The 17,053-nt window shown below is 42.3% G+C and overlaps 1 protein-coding gene across 1 annotated transcript in view; it reads right to left on the bottom strand.

Moving 5' to 3' along the window:
* The window catches only part of drp2 (dystrophin related protein 2), a 120,428-nt gene extending 103,791 nt beyond the window's left edge, over positions 1 to 16,637 (bottom strand). The window contains exon 1 of the mRNA XM_088989748.1: positions 16,459 to 16,637. The gene's annotated coding sequence lies outside the window, so the exon portion shown is untranslated. The remainder of the gene's footprint in view (positions 1 to 16,458) is intronic.
* Between the last annotated feature and the right edge of the window lie 416 nt (positions 16,638 to 17,053).

Raw genomic sequence — 17,053 nt, 5'->3', positions numbered from 1 at the left:
CAGTGCATCCCCTCGCCTCTGCAGAGAAACAGAGGCAGCGGTGGCACCGCTTTAGAGGTGAGCCTCGTCCTCAGTAGAACATCCAACTTTTATGGGCATGCCAACTGTCAGTGAGCAGGAATTGAAGAAGCTTGTTTGTGGCAACATGTTTAATTGCCTGTGGGAGTCAGGTATGAGATGTGACGAATTAAAAGACAGCAAAAGTCACTCTACAATGCATTAAAACACATACTGTGTTGGCTTTAAGGGGGGCATATGGGAAATTGACTTTTTAATCGCTTGTATGCAAATCTCTAGAGAGCCTGCCTCAAGCGTGAAAACAGACAAGGAAGTCAATCTGATGCTTGCCGTACGACTCCAAAATGTGCCTGTATTCAGTGATGTCTCTACATGCATTAATCTAAGTAATTTGGCAACTTAGTCTTGAAATGCTGCCTCTGCAAGTGAAAAAAGACAGTTGCTTTTACTGTCTTTGTGATAAATCACATTATCGGTGCTTTAATCTATTACTAATTGGTTTAGTGTGTTTTATTTTTACAGTATGCACAAAAGACATACAACATTTAGAGTGGTGCCTTGAGATACAAGTTTAAACGATAAAATGTTTCAGAAAATGGATGGGAGGCAAGGATGGCGAGTTTGTTCACATGTATTTAACTCATTCACTGCCATTCCTTATTTTTTTTCAGGAATTGAAAAGCATGACGTAGAACGCCATTCCCGAATTAGTTTGGATTTTTTTTTTTTGCAGGAGGCACCGATAAAGGGCTGGTCAGACCTCTGGCAATGTTTGTCCCTACCACAAGGGGGCAGCATTTGCCTTTTCTACAGCCGCCTCCATTTCAAGCACAGATAACTCCAGACCCATATAACTTAGGAATTAACTTTTTTTTCTGAAGAAAGAAGAGAGTCAAAGGTTTCCTACGCTGCTTTGAATGTTGATGTAGCCCTAAAACTCAATATTCTGTGGGTCCTGCCATTTGAGTGAAAATGACAAAAACCCTGGCACTGGAGTGTATATATTTTTTCACATCGTCTGGCAGTGAATGAGTTAAAATGATAACAAGAAACTCATTGTGATCATTATATCCTCTCCAACTGGGCCATATCATATCAAATCCAGTCATAATCCCACTGAATCTAATCGCTCCGCTTTAAAATTGAATCGTCATTGAATCATGCAGCAACCCGTGCATCATTCCGTCCATTGTTGGAGCGGCGCACACACTTCGTATACACACTGCAAATCGTTGTCAAAGCTGTCAATCAAATGGGAAGACCACAAATGGTCCTTCTCAAACTAAGCTCCTCTTTCTTATTCCGGGAACGTGGCTTTTGTCTTCGTTTCATGAAATAATTAGGACGAGAAAAGAGAAGCGGCAAAATTCAACAGAATTCCTGCTCAAATTAGAAACGAAGGGTGCAACTAAAAAAACCAAAAACAAGCCAGGAGGCGGTGTCATTTGTGAACATCTGAGTGAAGAAGTGGCATTCAACAGACACTCTCTTTTCCCAGTTATCGGCACATATTCTATTTACCTTCCCTCTCCCTTGTTGTTGCTTCCGTTTCAATCCTGGCAAAAGAAATTCGGAGTTGATAGGAAAAGCTAGCACGCTGTTTTCCTGCCTCACATCATTGTATTCCCATTAGTGGAGTTGTCACCGGGTACGTGACAGCGGCGTGAAGACAAGGCCGTTGTCAATGACGAGGAGGGCGTGGGGGCGGATTGGAGGGATGTGAAACGCTTGACAGGGAGAGAACGTGAGTGGCACGGAAGAGCTCAGAAACAATCAAGAAGGCCGTGGCTTCCTCAGAGATGAGGGGGAAAAAAATCCATTCACGTACGTGGAACTCTGTCACAGTTGTTTCCACACACTATTTGGTGGCGATGTTTTTTTGAGTGTTGGAATTCAGCAACATGGTGATGAAGTGCTGCCTCCAGGAGTGAGATGACAACAGATGCTTTTCCGCATCTTTACAAAGGACTCGAATGTGCACTCGAGGCTCAACCAAGTCGTAAAAACCGCAGCTCCGCCCCAGAGTTGGGAGCCATTAAATGCCCTGAGAATACAGGACAAGTGAAAATACTCACAACTAAGAGATTAAATCTTTCGGTGAGAGCGGTGACAACAGTGGGCTGGCTAATCATGTTATCATGATGCATGAAAGGGTTAAAGAATCTGTTGCAAACATCAAATTAAAAAATGCCAGTTTTTAAACTCATTCACTGCCAGATGATGTGCAAATATGTGTCCAGTACTCCAGTGCCAGGAGTTTTGTCATTTTCACTCAAATTGCAGGACCCACAGCATATTGAGTTTCAGGACTATATAAACATTCAATGCAGTGTAAGAAACCTTCGACTCTTTTCTTTCATCAGAAAAAAAAAAAAAGAGTTCATTCTTGCGTTCTGTTATCTGAGCAGCATTTGATCCAAACCACCGTCGCCTACTACCATTCCACAAATTAGACAGTGGTTATTTCTGAACTTGCCCACCCACCCATTTGACGCTGTCATGACAGTAAGATTGCCCGCAATCTGTACCGAGGTGTCTGATCCACCTTGACACCACATTGAGACATGCTCACCAAATGGTGCATGAGATTTTCTTTTCCTATTAATATCCATTCCTTTTTATTTATTTGTTTATATTTTTAATCACAGGTCAAAATGCTCATGAGCCGTGCTAGCAGCATGACAACACTCAGCTACAAAACCTTGTTTGCACTGTGTCATGGCTGAAATTTAACACGCCTCTCATATTAAAATGGAAATGTTACCTTGCGCGCAGCAGCTATTGTGCAAACAAACAAGCACATAGTTGCTCGTCCCCTCAGTTTGACAACAGCAGTGGACAAGGACTGCAAAAGCTTTTTTTTTCATATTTACTTTTCATCTTGGCTTGTAAGTAAAAGCAAATGACATGACTCAAAATGAGTTTGTTTTTGTTTCCCCTTCTGAAATTTGCATTATATTTTTTGATTAAAAAAACTTTCTTACTTTTTTTTCTGGCATTAGGTTCAACAGAAATAGTGGAAAGAGATGTTTTTCTTGACACAATGTGGAAAAATGTGGGTGATTGGAACATTCATCGATCCAATGAAGTATAAACGAAGATTTACAGTATTTTGATGAAGATTTGGTTCATCATGTCTTGTAATTTGTCTTGTGTTTGGAAAGTTTACTTTATCTCATATCTCTAGACCCATATAACTTAGGAATTAACTTTTTTTTCATAAAAGAAGAGAGTGTAAGGTTTCTTATGCTGCAGTGAATGTTTATGTCGTCTTAAAACTCAATATTATGTGGGTCCTACAATTAGAGTGAAAATGACAAAAACTCCGGCACTGGAGTGGCCAGGGTTTTTGCCCATCGTCTAGCAGTGACAATCGCGCCATGGACCTGACATTTTTGCACACTGCCTGGCAGTGAATGAGTTAATCAATGCTTTTTTTTTAACCCTATCAAGGACCCCACAGTCTGATAACAATAAGTTGACCACTGTCGTCATTGCTGTCCCTGAAAGGGTCACTTGTCACGAGGACAAACACTAACAACAATTTATCACTTTGTTTCCCAAATGGTTTATTTGCTGCTGAAGAATCATCAAAATCTCACTCTATTCTTAAATGCACCTTCACAAGCAAGAAAAGTCCGCCGAGTTTCAACACTTGGCTTTTAAGGTCGCGGTTGAATAAATAAAACAAGTCATTTATGCGGCAAGGGTTGTGTTTTGGCATAAAAATTTCAGGTGTTTAAGCAAAACAAAACAGTTTTACTCCAACGGAAACACTCTGGGAGTTGACAAGCTGCTACAACTGTAAGCTAAATACATCTGACTGTCCCCTGCGGTGACCGTGTGCGTGTGTGAGCATGCAGCTGCATGTGCGTGTATTCCATTTTGAGTCACGCTTTTCTACCGAGCGTCAATACCTCACCGACCGCAGCCTGTGCCCCAGCGCCCTGAGGAATGCGTCAGGTGATGTGACAGCATTCGCCGCCTGTGCCAACGACGCCTGCCCACGCTAACGTAGCTTCGCAACCAAGAATCTAACTCAGTTGCAGGAGACTGTCAACCATCAGCGTCTATCCATAAGACAGTCCAAAAAATAACTCATCCGGTGCTCTGTTTCCTTCTGTCACTGAGACACCATGATTAGGTGGAAAAAAAAATCTCACGGCACGCCGCCAGATACAAAATGTCTTGAAAACTATACTGAACAATTTTCTAGAACACTGTATTTTCTGGTGTACAAGGCGCACCCAAAAGTCTTCATTTTTTTCAAGAGATGACCCTGAACCTTATACACTGGTGCGCCTAATACCGCATGTGAAGGAATATTGAGCCACAAGTATCGCAAACGACTGTCAGCAGCCACCGACTACATTTCCCCCTGAAGAAGTAACCCCAGTCTCTACTGTAGCACCTTATAATGTGGTGTGCCTTATATTCGGAAACCTTCATATATTAATATTATACTATTTGGAAAACTTTTTTCATTAATTAAAGGTGTGCCTAAAACGCTGGTGCGCCTTATACTGTATGTGAAGTAATATTGAGCCACAACAGATCTACTGTCAGCAGCCACCTACTCCCTCCCCTCCCCCGCCTTCCCCGTAGAAGTAGTGCATAACCGCAGCCTCTACAGCCGCACCTTATGATATGGCGAGCCTTGTATTTGGAAAAATAAAGGTGCCTTATCATCCGGTGCGCCTTTTACATAGAAAATGTTTGAAAATACACAATTGCTCGGAGGTGTGCCTTATACTCCGGTGTGCCTTATACACCGGTAAATACAGTAATGTTATTGTGATACCCCCGCCGCAAATATTGCCATTGTGATTGAAATGGCATATATTGTGAGATTCTTGCTCAGTTTTGATGAAACGCAAGATCATGTCATGCTTTCATTATAAACGCAGTTATATTTATGGATTCATATTCATTTTTGTGGAGAAATTGGACGAATGGTGTGAGTAAGGGAGTTTTATTGCTTTATTTAACATTCATGGATGTGTACAATATGGACAATGGGTCCTTCGCGGTCTGTTCACACCATGTTGTTCACTTGAGCGATCTCGATTTCTAGCTGGCTCTCGAGCTAACTATCTAGCTGGCACCTAGCTCGCTATCCAGCTGGGTACCTAGCTAGCTATCTATTAGCTGTCTCACTAGTTAGCTAATAGCTAGCTAGCTAACTTTCCATCTATTTGAGTTAGTCCAGGTTGAGTGAATGCTGGCGCATGTGGCTTCCGCTGCTCACCCACAGAAAAACTGATCCTGTGACTGTAAAGTGACCTTATGAGTTTTGAAAGGCATTGATGAATAAAATGTGTTATTAGAATGATCATTAAAAGGCATCCTGGCCGTCGAGTGTTTAGCACGTCGGCCTCACAGTGCAGAATTTGATTTCAGCTCTGCCCTTCTTGTGTTGAGTTTGCATGCTCTTCCCATGCTTGCGTGGATTTTCTCTTGGTATTCCATTTTACTTCCACATTCCAAAAAAACATGTACAGTACATGTTTTTTGTACATGTACATGTACAGATTAAGGGAACATTCTAAAGTCTCCTGAGATGCGAGTGTGACAATTGTGAAGACAATTGCCAGGTTCCTTTTTTCTGTGGAAATATTTGCTTCAGTGCCAACCCCGGCTGGGGAGTACGTACACAGAAAAGCTTTTGTGACCCCCCCCCACCTCCCCCCCCAAAAAAAAGCCTGCAGGCGCCCAAATAAGCACTCATGTCACACAAACCTGTCAACTTCAACACTTGTAACAGATTGCAAGGGGATTTTATTAACTGGTTTGTTCAATTTCATTGAGACACATAACTCCCACTGCCTCCGCACAACCACAACACGGAAGCACACAGGAGGACAGAGCGCCAAGATGTGTGCTGCCATTCCGCTCACTCACGGGCGGAAGACGTTGTCCCCCTGTGTGGCTTTACATTAGAGCAATGTCCTCCTATACAGATCACACTTTCAATGAGACATGAGTGGGCCTCAAGTGGGCCACCGAGCAGTCGGTCCACAGCAAAACTAATTCTCGGCACTGTGAGCCAAGTCATTACCTCAAGATGATTGAAGCAACGCATGCTGTTCATCTCAGTGGATGGACCAGACTGAAGGTTTTCCAAGTGAAAACTAGATTTCGGACCTAATATCGGGCTACAGAGGATTCTAAGTTGCAAGACAATATTTTTTTAGCTCCAATTTCCCGATGTGGTGGCGGTGATTGAGTTATGATTAAATGCAGTCTCTCTCAAACTGTGTGAGTACAGGAATCCCTGGGCTATTGTGACTAACTCAGTCGTTGAATTTTCAAACTTTTAATGACTGTAAAGGGCAAAGTTTCAAGGAACAACATTTTTGAGTAACTGAGCAGAGCAGTGGCACGGCATGTTTGCCTGCATAGAACTCCCACTGTCAAGACTTCACCCTATATTAGCTTACTGATCACCGTGTATCCCATCACCAACATATTGCATTTAAAAAGTTTTAGGACTTACGTGGCTAAAACGTCTAAACAGACTCAATTTGACTTTGACGTAGACTTGAATGGCACAACTTGACAAGTCTTTACTATTTACATATGTAAATCCGCATTTACAAGACACAGTGGCATAAGTTCATGAACATAAGATAAAAAACACACTTGTATGCCAAAGGCATAAATTAAGGAATCCTGTCTTCTAAAATAAACCTGAACTATCAAGTTGCGATCGATTCAGTGCACGACGGAATGTATTGAATGGTTCCAAAAGATGTTTCTACATTGTCCGCGACTTTATCTTTCTCAATTAAACACGAGAGACATGATGGTAACAAACTAAAATAAGCTAAGTACTAACCCATTGGGCTAGGTTGCCCGATGTGGTTGTTGTTTTGTTTCATACAAAAACATGTTGCTCTGGCTGGATTTAGCAACATGCCCTTTTTACTGCACACAATAGACCTTCTCTGGCAAATTGCTGGGAGGCCCTCCATCCACCAATGTATTCAGGCAGAGATTAACTTCTCGCGAATGAAGGGCACTCCAGTAGCTCTGTGATGACCAACAAATACAAAGCAAGCATCGCTCGTCAGCTCTTCGCTGCCTGGCTTTGCCGCTAGAACGTGTTGAGCCCACTAAAGACATCTACAGACTGTTAAGTGCTGGCTGACTGAAGTCACGCTGACACCATGTACACAGTCGCTGGAGGCGCGCACGCAGTTCAAACAAATGCGAGCAGCTTTTCTATTTGCACATGTGCTGTAAAGACGGGAAAGAGATCAATAGCCATGTCGCAAAGGCTAAAGACGCGACAGGGTGGCAGCGCTTGCACTCACATCTGCACAAAGCCGCCTCTATTTGTGTTCACGATAATGGCCTTGCTTGCCTCAAAAAATATGGCCACTATCGATGCAAGTGTCAAGGCTAGAAAGCAGTGGTTCCCAACTGCATAACTGACACATCACAAAGTGTTTCACTCTTAAAGACTCAATGTCATTCAATTGTATGGATTAATAGTTCCAGATCAAACAATTCATTTTATTCTGGGTAAAATCACTATTAGTGATTTTATATTGTGTCACCGGTACTTTTTAATTGTTTGGAGATTCCCAGTTGAACTTGCAAACGAGGACAGGTGCATGTTTCTGCGGGATGTCTGCAAATGTGGTAGAAAAACTGTTTTTGGAACTGTTTCAATATATCACTTGAACACTGTAGCCTCTGTTCCGGCAAAAAATAAAATAATAATTTAATAAAATGGCTTCACCCAGCTCCTCTGTCAGTTTCAAGGCGATCGGTATGATTAACCACAATGAGATGGCAGGAGTAGGATTAATCTGATCTTGGTCCACACAGTGTATGAGTGGGTTTCAGGTGGTCTTTCGCAAGCTGATGCGAGGAAGCAGTGAGGTGCAGAGAAGTCGGATAAGCAGAAAGCCAATTGTACAATGCAGCTTTTTCAAATCAAAAATAGGTGACAAAGTCCCATGGTCAACCTTGACGAACACGAGCACACACGCATGCAAGCACACAAATATTTGCAATGAAAATGACCTTTTTGTGTTATTTAGATGTATGAGGTATCACAAATGCAAAAGGTAGTAAAAGATAGAAATGTACTATTTTTCCTGATGAAAGAAAATGATTAACACTTTCTTTTGTAGTTTCCATGCTCATATAGCTCCACAATATTTTTTTTTTGGCTGGCTTCAAAACTTGGTCAAAATTAGCTAAAATGGCTGGCACCTCTGGTTTGGAAAAGCCAAACAATGTAATTGGAAATACATTAAGAGGCCTTGTATGTGTAAGCTCTCAGTCGTACAGGAGTGGTCCATCGATGAAAAGGTTTCTTCAGCCGTCATTTGATGACTCAAGATTTTAACCTCATTGTCATTTGAAGACAATGAGGTTAAAATCTTAGCAAAAGAACATCGATGGTTTGAAAGGGGAGTAAAAGAAGCAATGTTCATAAAAAAGCTAAATCCTTCATTAAACCGATATGGTGGGGTGTGGTTCAATTTGGATCGTTCGTACAATAGCCTGCTTAGGCAACATAGGTTAGGCAACATTAGTAATGCTGATGAGGTGATACCGGAGGGAGTGGGGCAATCAGGCCAGTCGTTAGGAATGTAGGAACAATCGGTGGGGCTGCAGGGAGTGGTCCTCTGCTCCCCCAAACCTGAGGGACCTATCATAGCAGTCCGGCGCCGCCATATCTGAACATTAGGGATATATATAGGGCCGATACTACCAGTAAGACTTTAGTTCGCTGAAGAAGCATCTTGGATAAGAAGCGAAACATCCGACACCTTCAAAAAGTACAGATGACGGCTGAAGAAACCTTTTCAGCGATTAAGAGGTCTCTTTTTTTCGTCATATAGCTAAGCAGGTCAAATTTGACCCGGACAGGATGTCCTTTTCCAAAGCTGCTTTAACATCTTATCTAAAAAGCCTGCAAATGCATTTACAGTCAAGGCAGTTTCACAGAGACATGTTTTGCTTTTTAGTAACGTTCTCGTGAGGGAGGACCCTACTCCACATATTTTTTCTGCTGCTCCTATGACTTGTTGCAGCCCTCCAATTTCACATTCCTGTACAATGACAGTACTTATGCATAAATGATTGTCACATTTCCTCACCGTGGCCCTCGGTAACATACCGGAGACGTGCGCTTTATTTATGCATCAGCGATGTCCACATCTATCGAAGTGTTCTGCACTTTAACATAAATCACTCGCTTTCACTCCAGTGCGTCACATCACATGTTTGTAAACCAGGCTATATGCAAAATGCCGTCCGTGTGCTCCATGCATAATGCATCTTGGAAAACATTTTTCAATTCTAATCTGCCCGACTTTGGCAAAGTCTACATGGAAAGGGCTATTTTAAGCAGCCTACATAGAGAGCCCCGTGACAAAGCTTGCTATCATTAGCTTCAAAGTTAAATAAGCTTCAAATCAGAATAGAGTCTTACCTTTAAAATGGTCACGGACCCAAGTCATCAAACACCCTTTTACATATTAAACAGGACAACCGTCATCACTTTTTTGTTTCCTAACTGACATCAGAAAAACGTTTTATAGCATCTAAAATACCCAAAACACGCAGTATATTTTTACTCAAATGCATAACACCAATAAAAATGACTTAAAGTGTCCAAAATCTGAAAAAAATGAACCCGGAAGTGGCCAGTTTCAGAAGGTCCCGCCCCCTTCTTCGTGGTGTCACCCCAAGACGTCTTGCCTTACTGGAGAATCAAAACAATGGCTTAAGATTCGGATAATATGCTTTCCTGTTACTCATCCAGTTATGAATATGATACAAATAGTTCTTAAGAGGAAAGCATACATGTTTGCAATCGATTAAAGAATTTATCCGTGCCATTTTGAGGCAATAGGGGGGGAAATGTATCACCAAAAAAGAGGCAGAAAATGGTGACAAAGCTCCGTGTATGGAATTAATCAGCCCGTTTCCACAGGCTGATTAATTCCTTACACAGAGCTTTGTCGCCCTCTTCTGCCTCTTTTTGGTGCAACATAAAGTTTTCAGACGAAACAAGTACAGCAAAATGCACGGACGTGATGGAAGGACTGCTACAATGTGTCCTTTTTTCGGTCAGGGGCGTTCCTTCAGTGATGTAGGGTGAGGACTCGTCATCAACTCAAAAACAAGACTTCCGGAATATTCAGCGCAAGTCTTAAAACGTAAAATATAGCTATATGCGGTCGAATCTTTGTAAAATGCGGTCAGTAGAAAGTCATTTGAAGCAATTTTACAAATTATGGACACAACTTATCCGCAGACGTCGGTTGTCTTTTAAAGTGCTCTTTTACATCTGCTCTCACTTTTGTCTATCGAATGACATAACTGCGGAAACGTAAAGAAGTCACACTCACACAATTCTCCAAATAAGGGCCCTAGTATGCTTGCTTCAAATTGTTTTTAGCTCGTAGTTTAACTTAACTCTAAAATTGACATCATACTATAAATGACAATGCAAAGATGTGCTAATGCAAATGAGCATGTACAGGACTATAACTGTAATATCTGAAATAAGTGCTACGCTAACTTTTCATGAAGCAATGTATACAGAGCATTCAACGAAATTACATTCTCTCAAATCAGCTGGAACAACAACGACAGTGAACCCTTTCATCCATTTCGTGCCCACACTCACAAATGCAAACAATTATGTAATTATAAGATATCTTTGTTTCACCAGGTTTCTCAGTTGAGAAACATTTCCCCTTCACAATCACGACACAGCCAAGAGGCGCAAAGAGGAAAACAATAAACCCGATATTTTGACAAACATTAAACATTACAGAACATATACCCATTTGTCTATGTGTGGTGATACACCGTTTGTGTTCAAATACCCATTGTTTAAAGCATTATGAAACGATCACAAAGATGCTATTTTAGATTAGATTACATTAGGTTAGCCTTTATTAGTCTCGCACTGGAGAAATGTATATTTCACAGCAGCAAAGTTATGAAAGGAAGAGGAAAAGAACAGATGAAGTAGAAAAACATAATACAGGAGCTGCTACCATCTTGAAGTCAAAAGAACAAAAAAACTAAATAAATAATATGACAACATGACACAGACAGTCATTCAATCTTAAGCGCTTTCTGCACCTTCTTTGTTGCATGAAACAGTTCTGGATGAAAGAGGAGAGGATCAAAGCGTCCTTTTCACCAGTGGATCAGTAATGTCATGGTGGAATGTGCACGTCTCCTACAAGCTAAATTTGGAAAGCAAACATGAAGCTGTAGCATTCATCGATGAAAAGATTGTCTTATATCTCCTGTCTCACGTAAATCCGCTTCAATTCCAAGTGACGATTTATTGGTCTGTCTATTGTGTATCATATTTTGTGTTCGCATTAAGCTAGTGGATTTCAACGTAAAGTTATGTGGTTGTTTTAAAAATAAAACAATGTATTTTGTTTTCTTTGGTTTGACAGAAAACTTCAACAGGGAGTAGTATTTAACAGCTTGAAATCAATTTTATGGAGTATTGTCAAATCTCATCTTTTTGCTTGCAAGACAAAGCAAAACATCGTTCAAATAAAGGTTGGTTTTGACCAAAACGCATGTATGATCACTTCTATCTCAAAGCGCCACAGTAAACAGAATTGTTTTACAATTCGATCAAAAAGCCAGCATTGAGTTCCACTTTTGAGGTTTTATTGTACTCAGTAGTTGAACCGCATCGGCCTAGCTGCCGAATTTCCAGTGGCTCATTTGTCCGAGGCAAAAGTGTGCACTCAAGCCAATTGGCTTCATTACAGCACAAATTGTGCCTCTGATCTTAAGCTCTGCTCTTCTCAGCACACAGAATTGTAATAAAAATACCAGAAGCCGAATTAATTGAAGAACAGGTATTTCTGCAGACTATGCGCGTGTATGGGAAGGGGAGGGCACAGAGGGGGTAATATCTTTAGTCTGAGAAAAAATGTAATTTGGACATGAGGATGGAGGAAATGTTCCGAGGGCAAGCGTAGTGAGCATCTGTCTCCGATGGAGGAAACGTCAGGTCCTGTTAATCTTATATGAGCGCTTGCCTGCTGACATGACACGAGCAATTCAGACACACAAACACACTGCATTTACATACATACACTGTACATGCAGCAGCACCTTCCACACGCAACCGCCCTCCTCTCTCTCTACCCGTCATACCAATGACCTGCGCTTCGCAAACTCAGCCCAGTACGAATTCTTGTTTCCTCAAATGAGAACATTGAGATGCAGCAAATAAAGCAGCAGCCTTTTTCCTCCTACGCACACATACATGCGCACGCTCGCGCAGGCACAAGCACATATAACACCAGGCATCAGCAGCTGGCTAATTACACTTCAATATAAGATAGTGTATGCACAAACAAGACGAATAAAAAAGTATTAAAGAACTACCGATGAAAAGGTTTCTTCAGATGACGGCTGAAGAAACCTTTTCATCGATGGACCATTCCTGTACGACTGAGAGCTTACACAGACGTATTAAAGAACTACGTTTCATTCTGCGACCTACTGCATGACGTCCTTTGAGGATGACGCACATGAAATATGCATGACAAAATATGAATAATCACAATCATTATGTTCAACGTTTTTAATTTTAAATTAACTCATCCACTGCCATTCACAAATTTATTCGGGAACCGGCAACCTCTGCACTGCGAAGCCGATGTGCTAACCACTTGACTACCGGGCCGCCCTAAGTATGAACATGCCATAGTCTATTATTAACTCGTTCACTGCCATTTCCTAATTTATTCGGGAATTAAAAATATGACGTAGAGCGCCATTCCCAAATTTGTTTGGGTTTTGTTTGTTCTTGTTTGGGGGTCAATTAAGCGCTGGCCATGGCCTCTGGCAATGTTGTTTCCTTTCCACAAGGGGCAGCATTTCCCTTTTTTTCCAAGTTAGCGCTTTTTTACAGCTTCAGCTGTTGTTAAAGTGCAATATTAACCAATGTGTATGTATTGCGTTGTATTTTGGACATCTGCCCTTATTTCAAGCTCACATAACATAGACCCATATAATAGGAATTAACTCTTATTTATGATGAAAGAAGAGAGTCTAAGCCTTAGACTCTAAGGTATTTAATGCTGTATTAAATGTTTATCCAATCCTAAAACTCAATATTCTGTCTTCAAGGGGCAATGACAAAAACCCTGGCCCTGGAATGGACACATTTTTGCACATGTCTGGCAGTGAATGAGTTAATCTTTGCTTTGTGTTCCTGCATTTGTGACGGTCGGGCAAGGTTGATAAATGTGTACATTTTATATCATGAAAACTTTACTGTGGATGGTATGATAAACAATGACTCCTGGATATGGCATTGTGTCATTCTGTCCCCATTCGCCAAACATTTCTGATGCCACTCCTGGTGGCAGTCGTCAGGCAGGTATAAAGAGAGACACATGCTAAGCCAAAAGGGAAAATAAGTGGATGCAGAAGATAATGCAGGACCACCGCAAAACCAGGCCAGATTGCTGCGAAAGCATAAGGCTTCGCCTCGCAGGGATAACGCGAGGCGGGAAGCGGATGAGGAGGTTTTGAATTAATGAGGAGACAAGACCATAAGACAGTGAGAGGAGAGTGGAGAAGTTGCTGAGGGAAATAAATGTATCCCTCGGGTTAATGTGGTGGGCGGGTGACACCATGACATCCTCGAGGATGTTCAGTGTAGTGAGGCAGTCTGAGCTGATGGCAAGTAAAAAGCCGCACCTTGACTTGGGCTTTTCATTTGTTCTGTGACCAAGCTTGAAATACTCTTTGCGTGCGCAACATAAAGTTTCTCGGTTGTTTGTGTGTCTTGAAAGACGATGAAAAATGAAAATAGGGGGCAAGCTAAGTTGCAATGAATGGCTTTGTTTTGAAACGTAGTTTCTGAGTTGCACGTTTCTGAAGAATAAAAGCCAATTTCTTTCGTACAGTCCTGTTATCTCCAAGATGCATTATTTGGCGGTGGTATTGAATAATGTATGATCATTTTTTCAAATCAAATTACTCAATTCATTGGTGTGATGAGTGATCCAATAACAACCCAAAATGATTCATTATCAAACATTCACTTTTCTGTGAAACGTGAAGAGAGCAGGCTATTCCATTTGTGACATGTTGACAGCTGACTAAAGCAGCCACTCAACAGAAGGAATTACAATGCAGCAGCAGAGGATCGAAAGACAGCAGAAAGAAGGGACGCAAACCTCTGGAGCAGCTAAAACAAAGAGTAAAACCTCCTCCAATGTCTGGGAGCCAGACAACGTTTTAGAGGGCTTTTTTTGTGTGCCGCAGCTGAGGCGAGGTAACGTTCCCCCTTTATGCCATGCCAGTTGGATGACTGAGTGAGCGCCGCTAATTTCTTTGCCCACGGTGCGTTCAGCGGTAGCCCCGGGCGTTGCTAGTACTTCCTCCCTCGATCCACGGCAGCTCACACAGGATCAACACAGTTCCCGGTCTCACCTTTTGCGACCTTGCCTAAGCTCCTTGCTCATGCCCGTTTCCTTTCAGTGATGTGAAGCCAAGCTCGGGAAAAACATGACGCACACAGGCTGGTTGGCGGATGTTACTCCCAGTGAATTTTACATCTCCACAAAGAGGTGTTGCATTTGTTTTAGCTTTTTTTCCGTTTTTGTCATGATACTTATGCCAATTTCGAATTGAAACAGTACCAGTGATTGATGGGAACATGAACAATGTGATGACAAACAAAGGACGGGAAATGGAACGTGTTGCGAAGTGGAATTAGGTGTTCTTGAAAATATTCAGTACAACATCGTAAACCAGTCATTTTCCTTTCTCGTGCACTGATTCACCAGCAGCCCATCAGAATTATCAATTCCGACATCCCAGAACAAAAACTGCCCGGCGATGACCTGACGAGTGCTGGCTTGTGCTAACTTCGTGGGGCACACTGAGCTGACAATGTGCTCATTAATTGTGCTCAACTGAATATTGGCCTACAGTTCATGTTGTCACTGCAATAAATAAGTTTTTTTTTGAAAAACAAGAAATCATATTGTTTTAATAAGTTGCTGTTAGGGTCATTAATGCTAATTAATGAAGCAGGAATCAAAAGTAAAAACAAAAAGATTCTTGAAACTTTGGGACGGCACAAAACGTAACGGCCTACCCCGAGGGGCAGTCAGAGGAGAAAAGCGAAGAGGAAAGAGATAAGGGAGGGGCTGGTTGGGAGAGCTTTTATAAAGACAGACAAAATGTGACATCATGACAGGAGGTCCGAGAAAATAAAATGATGTGTAAGGAAATAGAAAAGATGTATAAAATGTGTGCGTATAGCGAATTGCCCTAACATTGCAGTTGTGTTGTGTTTGCAGTTGTAAAAACTGAAAAAATGAGCACAAAGAGTTCATTATTCTACCATATTTTTCAGGCTATAAGGCGCACCGGAGAATAAGGCATATCCCCAATGAATGGTGTATTTTCAAACTTTTTCCATATAAGGCGCAGTAGATGATAAGGCGCACCTTCATTGTTTTGGAGTTCATTGTTTTCCAAATATAAGCGCCTTACAATATTTCCACATTGTAAGGCGCTACAGTAGAGGATGAGGTTATGTACTACATCTTCTATGGGGGGAATGAATTAGGTGGCTGCTGACAGGAGCTGCGAGACCTTTTGTGGCTCAATACGTCTTCACATTGCTCCAAACCATGATGTCCACCCTGAACTGTTGTGAAATGAATTGGTTTAGTTCGTCGTTTTGCTCTTTAAAGACATACTGTAACTTCTTGACAATATTGGGTAAAATGGCAGACAACTGCTATTGCATGAGATCCGTTTGTCGATGTCTCCATATTACAAGAACATCTGATGTGATGTCAGCCGTATCAACATGAAGTCACAATGTTACACCCTCTTGTTGCTTGGGGAAAAGATTTCTTACTCGACCCTTCCCTTTCCACGCCTCACTGAGACCGAAACGCAGACTTTGACACAGTTGAGTAGATGGCACCTGGAGCCAGAGTATAGCTCGAGACAATGTGCTTAGAAAACACAACCGCTTTGATAAAAAATCCCACGAGACTCCCCTGCGAGCCTTCTGGCATCTCTGTTTGTTTGTCTGAGTGTGCATCATGCATGGTTGGCTGGAGAAAATGCCTCCTTTACATGACAAATAGAACACACGCCTACACACACACACACAGACGCACACGCACACGCACACGCACACGCGCGCGCGCACACACACACACACACACACACACACACACACACACACACGCACACGCGCACACACGCACACACACACACACACACACACACACACACACACACACACACACACACACACACACACACACACACACACACACACACACACACACACACACACACACACACACACACACACTGGTGACCCCGGATGAGCACAAAAAAAGCTAGAAAAGCTCAGAGCGGTCCGTATTTGATAGTTACCCAGTGGTGAAGACGTGACTAAAGTGGCTGCAGGATCGGAGCCTCCCTGGAATCCAGGCAATGCCTCCGTGGCTGCGCTGCGCGGGGGGGAGGAGGGGCGCGGGAGGCCTGGATGCGGAGTAATGGTGACAGTGGCGGCGGTGGCGACTGGAGAAATCTCCTCTAGGGTTGAGTAGGCGACACCGAGAGAGGGAAAAAAAACAAGCAGGGCAAAGGAAGTCAGAGACCACTTTGGAGTACGTCGAGATGTGAAAAATTGGTTGAAAAAAGGCACATTTAACAGCTGTCTTTTGGAGTCCACACTGCTGCCCTAAGGCTGAATAAAACGCTGTGACATGCAGCTCAGAGTAAAGGTTTAGCTGAGTAGGATGGACAGAGCGCAGCGGCCACGCTAAAACTTGTCTTTGCGGGCTATTTATTGTCAGCGGAGACCACTTGGTGACCTGGAAAATGAAAGTACAGGAAGGGCATCGGATCTTGGCCACAGGAGCAACGTTGCGAGGCGAATGACAATGAGAGACCTCTCTGAAAGACTGCAAAGAAGGTTTTGTCGAGCCTCGCCTGCCTTCAAGCACGCCAGAAATGCACAAAGTCT

The sequence above is a fragment of the Hippocampus bargibanti genome, linkage group LG02 (assembly GCF_051943395.1).
Source record: "Hippocampus bargibanti isolate YZ-2025 linkage group LG02, ASM5194339v1, whole genome shotgun sequence".
NCBI lineage: Eukaryota > Metazoa > Chordata > Actinopteri > Syngnathiformes > Syngnathidae > Hippocampus > Hippocampus bargibanti.
Note: the sequence above shows the minus strand (reverse complement) of the source record. Positions and strands in the feature narration are given on the sequence as shown.